Genomic DNA, 8,637 nt, shown 5'->3' on the forward strand with positions numbered 1-8,637 from the left:
AAAGAAATTAATTCTATTCATGTGGACTCGCTAGAGACGTCCTAATCAATACTAGGCCAGGCCTGACTGACTTAAAAGTTACCCAAAGCAGTGGCCATTGTTCCACGGCATCTTAAAGAGCTCATGACGTGCTTGGCCGCTCTGTGAAGTGTGGGCCAAGATACATCTCGCTCCAATTTGGGACTTTTTTCTAAAGACTTGCTCTTTCTGGAGATCCCCCATAAAGAACCAATGTTTGTTTACTTCTTTAAATCGTCTGCTTGAATTTAATAGAGTTATGGTTGCATGCGCATGCGTAAGCTGGGCCAATCAAGCGCCACAGAGGGACTAGAAGACTGTGAGGGTTCCCTGGGCGGAGAGGGTGCCTAACCCAAGGGTTAGGAAGTACGATTTGAGGAATGTCCTGACCCCTCTTTTCTTCCCCATCCTCCACTTCAACCCCTCCCTAACCCCAAGAAATGAACATCATCGATCCAAGTCCACTTGTTTCCTCATTCTCGGGTAGTTCCGTTAATGAGGCATATCGGAAATCGACAAAGATTCCCGATACAAAACCCCGCGAATAATTAACCCCTTTTTGTTGCAAAAACGATGCCAAAAACTGCTGGCACGAAAGTATGAAACAATGTTTGCTAACGGCAAAAACATCGAAGAATCAACTTAGTCGATGTGGAGATATTACATGCATAATAAGAGTAAGTATCGCTAACGAGGTAACGAGGTCAACCTGATAACATTTTGAAAGCGTTTGTAATTTCTTTGTCACAGACATTTTTCAAGTGTAGATTTTTTATGCCCGGAATTGGAAGGGGGGTGGGGTGGGGTGAAATCACTTCTGTAATATCGTTATGTTATTTCTTAGAGTATTACGCCATCAGTAGTTATTACATGTACATGTATATATACCCTGGATTTAATATGAACATTACCGCATCAGCCAGCTCCTTGTCCGAGTACAGGAAGCAAGCTCAGTTCTGGACAAAATGTCTACTGCGTGAAAGTACCTGTGGTTACATTCACTATGTCATCACAGAGACTCTCTAAAGTTCCTAAAATCCATTCCGTATTACCTCACAGCTCCCGGAAGTGCCAACAGCCCTCTCTGCTTTATCTACAAAACTTTCTGAAGTTCCTAAATTCCATTCCGCATTGCTTCACAGCTTCCGGAAGTGCCAACAGCCCTTTCTGCATTATCTACAAAACCTTCTGCAGTTCCTAAAATCCACTACGCATTACCTCACAGCTCCCCAAAAAGCCAACAACCCTTTTTGCATTACCTACAAAACGTTTTGCAGTTCCTAAAATCCCGTTCGCATTGCTTCACAGCTCCAGGAAGTGCCAACAGCCCTTTCTGCATTATCTACAAAACTTTCTGCAGCTCCTAAAGTCCCCTCCGCATTACTTCATAGCTCCCGGAAGTGCTAACAACACTTTCTGTATTATCTGTGTAACTCTCTACGACTCTTTCATATCTCCACATAACTTGCGCATCTCCCGAAAGTGACAACAATTCTTTCTGCATTCTCTCCAACACAGTAACACTCTCTAGTGCCAATGTTGCTCGCTGAAGTGCCTATACAGCTCTTTGCATCGCTTATGGCGCTCTCTCTCTCTCTCTCTCTCTCTCTCAGAGCAATCATCCTGTCTTGATGAGGACGGGTCTTGAGTCTCTGTCGCTGTACATCAATCTAAGCGACCGGACAATGAAGGTCCAAGAAGCAATCACTTCAAGTCTTATATTATCAAAATCTTAAAAAAAAATAGCCACTGCCTTAAAAAACTGCACTAATGATCGTCAATTAAGCATTAATTAACCAATCAATCATCTCAATACAAAATACAAAACAGAAAATCAGTTTATTTCAAAATGGGATTTAAAGTTCAAAGACAATTATCAACGATCGATCAAAATTATGAAGTCACGTGACCTCCCTCGAGTCGAGACTGCACGCAGAGCTGGGTGCTCCGGATCAATGAAAATTAGGAACAACACGAGCTGAAAACTAAACAGGCCGAACTCCGAGTCGTGGGAATCCAATTGTTGAAGTACAAATAAGTAAAATCAGTTATGAGATTAGTTTAGAAAATCAGCTAACACCGGCAGTAATTCAATTTAAATTCCACAGAATCAATTCTCATGATTACCATCTGAATAAACTGAATGGTTTTATACCAAACCTAACATGCCCTTGGTAGAAACAGGAGCACGGAACAAGATTCAACAGGCCGCCAAAATGGACCCTGTGCCACACAATACAAGACGTTAAGTCATATACTGCAAGTGCCCTGTGTGGGATTGTATTGCTTATTGCATGGGCATGGAATCTGTGGAGCTGTAACACATGGGGAAAACGACGTGCCACGTATGACAAGTGCCCTGTGTGGAGCTGTATCACCATCTACACGAACACCGAGATGCGTTACATACTACAAGTGTCCTGTGTGGAGCTGTATATCCCACTACACAATCACAGTGATGCGTTACATACCACAAGTGCCCTGTGCGGAGCTGTATTTCCCACTACACGAACACAGAAATGCGTCACGTACCACAGGTGCCCTGTGTGGAGCTGTATCACCCACTACATGAACACAGGGATGCGTCAGGTATTACAAGTGCCCTATGTGGAGCTGTTTCACCCACTGCACGATCACAGAGATACGTCACGTACCTAAAGTACCCTGTGTGGAGCTGCATATCCCACTGCACGAACACAGAGATACGTCACGTACGACAAGTGCCCTGTGTGGGATGGTTTCACCCACAAACACAGAAATGCGTCACGTACCACAGGTGCCCTATGGGGTTGTATCACCCACTACAAGAACACAGCTCTAGATGCTTCACGTGCCACAAGTGCCCTGTGCGGAGCTGTATCATCCACTAGACGAACACCGAGATGCGTCACGTACAACAAGATTAGTGCCCTTTGTGGAGCTGTGTCAAGTGTACGTACCCTGTGTGGAGCGGTAGAACCCACTCCGTGCGCAGAGGGCTGTGTCACGTACAATTACGTCAGTCCACAAGTGCTCTGGGTTCAGTTATCCGTCGACAGCGACCTTATCTATCCATGTTTTGAGATACATGACACATATGTCAACACATGTGTAACACGTGTATGTTGTCATATGCTTGAAAAGAGTAACGCCACAAGCGATGTTGCCAATTATCCATTGATCCGCTGGTAAATTTATGAGGGTCTCTAATATACAAGAACGTCTTTTTTTCCAGAATCAAGAAAAAGACAGCTCTTTGTCATCTAAAGGTAACAACACTAGGACACAGGGCACACATATTGATTAAACAGAAAATCGTTATAATATAACTTTCAGAATTCAGGAAAACAAAAAAAACACAACCTGCCAAAACATGTGTTGCATACTTGTCAAACCACAGCTGCTGTCGTGATCGCCTTAACTATGCAAGGAGCTCACCGAGTTTAGATAAGACAGGCTCTGTGTTGAGGGGATGTATTCATCACCGTATTCAACACGTACGTAGTGATGGCGTTTGGGTAAAAGGGTGGGGAAGGTGGGAACTGAATTTCGAGTTATTGTGATTACGGAGACCCAACAGAGACTTGATCATATTGATGATCATATTGATGTCTAAATAATAAAACTACCCGATACAGAAACGATACACTTGTACTAGTTCTTTTAATCGAGTCCTAATGTATTTTAAAACCGAGGGACTGCATCCCCGATACGCTCACTACCACGAGCTTCAGAATAATGTGTCGCTTTCAGTGTTAACTCACTTACCCATAGCACTAATTTAACCTTTCTAAACCTATAAATAAATACACACAGTAAACTACTGTTATGCTGAATTCAGTGCGACTACTGATATTTTGTATGGTTATGGTAGTTAGTTGTTTGAAGTACGCTTTTCGACTATGAGATATAAAAGGTGGCTGGGACCAAATTCCAGTTCGTTACAACCGTCAGTTCATTGTAGTGAGTGAGTGATAATGGATTTTCGCTGCTGTTCCCGGCGGTGGACACCAGGAATGAACTTTCCACATTGTGCCCATGTGGGGAATCGAATCCGGATCGTCGGTGTGACAAGCGAACGCTTTAACCACCCATCTACCCCGCCGGTCACTAAAACATAATGCAGTGGCCATGACCAAACAACAGTTCGTGACATCCCGTAGTTCGTTTTAAGTGTTCGTTATATTCGAAGGCAGACAGGCAGACATACGGACGGGCAGGCAGGCAGGCAGGCAGGCGGGCGGGCAGGCGGGCAGGCAGACAGGTAGGCAGGCAGGCATACGGACGGACGGACGGACGGACGGACGGACGGGCAGATGGGTGGGCAGGCGGGCGAGTGGTCTGGCAGGCAGGCAGGCAGGCAGGCAGGCAGGCAGGCAGGCAGGCAGGCAGGCAGGCAGGCAGGCAGGCAGGCAGGCAGGCAGGCAGGCAGGCAGGTGCGCAGGCAGGCAGGCAGGCAGGCAGGTGCGCAGGCAGGCAGGCAGGCAGGCAGGTGCGCAGACAGGATTTCTCATTATTCAGCCAAGACACCGACCTCCCTGATATTTCCTGTACGCTCGGTACCACTAACGGCCATCAAATGTGGCGCTGTTCAATGTTAACTCACTCACCTATGGCGTGGCATTTACGCCCGATACGCATTTGGCTGAATCCGACTTCGAGAGCTGGTGACTTGGTGTCGAGTTTGATGTTTAGTTTGATGTGTAGAATCACAGAGTCTAACGATGTAATAGTTCAAGTTCGTACTCTCTAACCCACGCCAGTGCAATTTGGTTAACCTTTCCCGGAACATTATAATCATGGTTAGAGAGTAGTGCACTGATCACTAGAACGCCTCTATCGACGGTTTGTTCAAGACGCTCTGTGACAAATAACTGTAGATCACAAGCCACGCAGGGCTCAAACAATCTATAGGAAGACTTATTGTATTATCGCTCTTGACTGATTTACTCTGACACTAAAACATACTTCTCGGCCACGTTCGCTTGTTTTAATCGAAATACATGATCCGAAAACGTCACCAAGCAATCGAGGTGTCAATACAGTTGCTACCGCTGCGATAATAATACCTTCACTAGTTAGTTGGTAGTGGGGAACCATACCAATAACTGATACTTATCTGGTGCACGTGATGGTAAATTATACTCCCCTGACAACATCTTACGTAGGTGTTCATGTTTGTGAAGACTATTTCCCCGACGACGTCTTACACACTTCATCTTGTTTGTAAAGACTATTGTCCTGGCGCCTGACGTGTTCAGGTTTGTACAAAGACCATTGCCCTAAAACGTTCCCACACACGTCTTCAAATGAAAAGTATTACGCCTGACAAACTACTTCATGAGTCTTCCTGTTTTTTCACCGATGACTTCTTACATACGTCTTCGTGTGCGTCGTCAGGTTCTTCATAGATGTACGCATTTTTGCCCTGACCAGTGAATGCATGTACACATGTTCGAGCCCTACTCACGTCTGCTGACAATGCATGAGGCTACACATGGGTGAAGACTATTCCCCTGACAACTACTTACATACGTCGTCATATCTACAGATAGCATTCGTCGATTAGTGAATGCACGCATCCACGATATCTGAATCCACACGTCAGCATGTTTGAAAATACCGTTTCCTTGACTACTAAATATATATGTCATCCTGTTTATAAAATACTCTTCTCCGACAACACCCGACACACCTTCGGGTTGTTTTGTTAACACCACTACAGTAACCCAATATCCTTCATAGGGTTTGTACATATACCATTCCCCGACTACTGAATGTAAAATAAAGTTCCACGTATGTCCGCATGTTTGCAAGTATTCTCCCGACAACTAGTTTTACATGTTGCCAGCGATGCGGACGTCGACTGCAATAATAACCCGAGTGTATTCTATCAATACAATGTCTCGAATGGACATATTAAAAATACACATCGATATTACAACATGCCTTTTCACGCTTTTCATTGCCACCAATTTCCTAAACCCCTTGCTTTTATAATCCACAAAGAGGAAATCAAGACTTATTCCCAGTCGTCCCTAGAAAATACACCCTTTCATTTCACGCATCTCGAAATCTACCGCATTGATTCGAAGTCTCATCTGCATACGCGCCATTGCAGTGAATTACCACATATGAATATTTCCCACATGTAAATATATCGGTGTAAACTAAAGACATGCCAGTATCACTCGGTGAAAATAAAATCACAATTACAGCTTCAAGTACGGAAATTACTGCTTCTTTCATGCAACACGCAATGATCTTCTTCCCGTCATTAAGGCTAATCATACTTACATATATGATAGAAACGTGAAAACGGTCTATCTAATTTTAACGTGATGTGTGCGTTTTGATTTAGGAGGATTCTGAAGTGTTACTTCCGGCATGTAGGCGGGTACGGCGAGATCAGATGATGATATCTCGACAAGATAAAGAAAAAAGATGAATGTAATTTCCTTGCCACCACTTGACGGCCTTAGTCGAAAATGGCCGTCATAAAGAAACGAGAACGTCATTTCAAGGCCGATGAAATCTGCTCCACGATATGCTTTTTGTTGTTTGTGTAATGCTAACTCGGCCTGAAATGACAAGCGAACGACGTTTTTGTTATAGAAGCATTTAACATTTACATTAAAGTGATATAGAGAAAGGCGGTGAGTTTAAGTGGGATTAGTTTATTGCGGTTAGCCTCATTCTGAAGGACTGGCCTCGGTTACCCAGACAAAACACCATTTTATGAGCCAGCAGTATATATTCGAGGGTGTAAGTGAGAATGGTTTTAAGCCGCTTTCTGCATTAGCATAGCAATATTACGACGGGGGAGCTGCGTTTCATGCATGTAATCATGTGAGGAATCGAACCAGGGCTTTGGCGTTACAAGCGAACGCTCTAACCGTAAGGTTGTCAAACATCACCGTTCATCAACGTCACAAAACCTGTAGATCTAGGTGAGTGATTACCGATTAACTTACATGAACTACTGTTACAACTAGAAAAAAAACGGTTAATAGTCTGAACAACGGTCGAAACTCCCGATGTTCCTTGCAAGCCATCCACAGTTACCACCTACAATGGCTCACGTGCAAGCCACGGATCTGTTCCTGTGTAGGACCGTGGGGTAGCCAAGTGGTTAAAGCGCTTGCTCGCCATGCTGAAGACAGGGTCCGTATCCTCACAGGGAGGTCAGTACTCGAGTTCCTTCATTGATCTCCTTCGTATTTTGAAGTCTGCAAATAATGACGTGAACACATGCTCACTCACTCACTCGCCCACTCGCCCACTCGCCCACTCGCCCACTCACTCACTCATCTAAGCTTGTCCCGCTGTGATGTTCTGCTTGTGTAAGTCACTGGCGGCCCTGGCGCAACCATTAAGAGACTGAACTGATAAAACATGAACTTGACAGAATACACATTTAAAGAACAACCAAACAAACAGACCTTCCCAACAGAATTGCCAGCATTTGTCACACAGATTGATTCAGCCTACATCAGCTAGGTCCAAACACAAGCCGCTCTTCAGTTTTCCGTATCTTCCATACGACCCAGACCAACCAGAAGACGTCGACAACACACAGTCGTTATTTATGCCCGGTCTCCACAATACATTGATCAACCTCATTCCCCTCGTGCTGTCACAGCAAGAGAAGGCGTTGGACTATCGAATGTCTGACTTAACACAATTAAGCAATACCAATCACAACACACTGTAAAATGGCCGTATTATCGCTTTATGGCACTAACACAAAGCACGCACACAAACTCGCATGTGTCGACCATGCTCGATACGCGAGCGGTGATTGATCCGAATATTTTATCTAATTTCATTTTTTTACTGACGTGTTATTGTTAATGAACCGTCTTGGTTTTACGGCTTTCAAATTGTTATCGGAATAACTATAGTTTCCATGACTTCAATAAAACCATTTGTGGCAGCTCCGATATAAAGTTTAATATTAACGTAGCACCTGCTGTGACGGTGTTAAGTCAAGTTGACGTCGAGAGACGTTAACAAACAGGAAACAGGGCGACAAGAGGTGGCGCAGTATTCTAATTGAAGTAGACCAATGTATCTAACATCAACATTAAATTGAAACCAGTCTCTCTGGAGTCTATCTCCATGAGACTAAACTGTGCGAGAATATACCCAAACCTCGTTATAACGCTAACCTTTAACGCTCGCCAGGGACTGAAGACAGTGTATGGTCTCTGGGTTAACAATTACTGGACGAAATCACCATTGCTGGATACTGCTGTAGCTATGAAGATGCAGTTTTCAGCTATATCACGGCAGGTGTCATCTCGGATCGTTTCACCAAATGTACTAAAAGTGTAATTGAACTCTGGTCGTTGGCGTGACGAAATTACGTTTTAACTACTTGCTACAACCCGCTTTGGATTTGAGGACAATAAAATGTTTTTAGACAATCAAACACTGTGAAAAAAAAACGATATGCATGCGTGCCTTTCAGCGTTTTCCGAGCGCTTGATAGACTCTCGTAGTATTCTCGTTATATCTCTGCGTATCAGCAAGACCTGGGAGAGAAGCTCAAAGAGATTGAGTGAGTATGCTTTTACGCCAGCGTTAGAAATATTCCTGCAATGATAGCAAGTTGTAGGCTTCTCACATTGTATCAGT

This window comes from Haliotis asinina, chromosome 1 (genome assembly GCF_037392515.1).
Source record: "Haliotis asinina isolate JCU_RB_2024 chromosome 1, JCU_Hal_asi_v2, whole genome shotgun sequence".
In the NCBI taxonomy this organism is placed as follows: Eukaryota; Metazoa; Mollusca; class Gastropoda; order Lepetellida; family Haliotidae; genus Haliotis; species Haliotis asinina.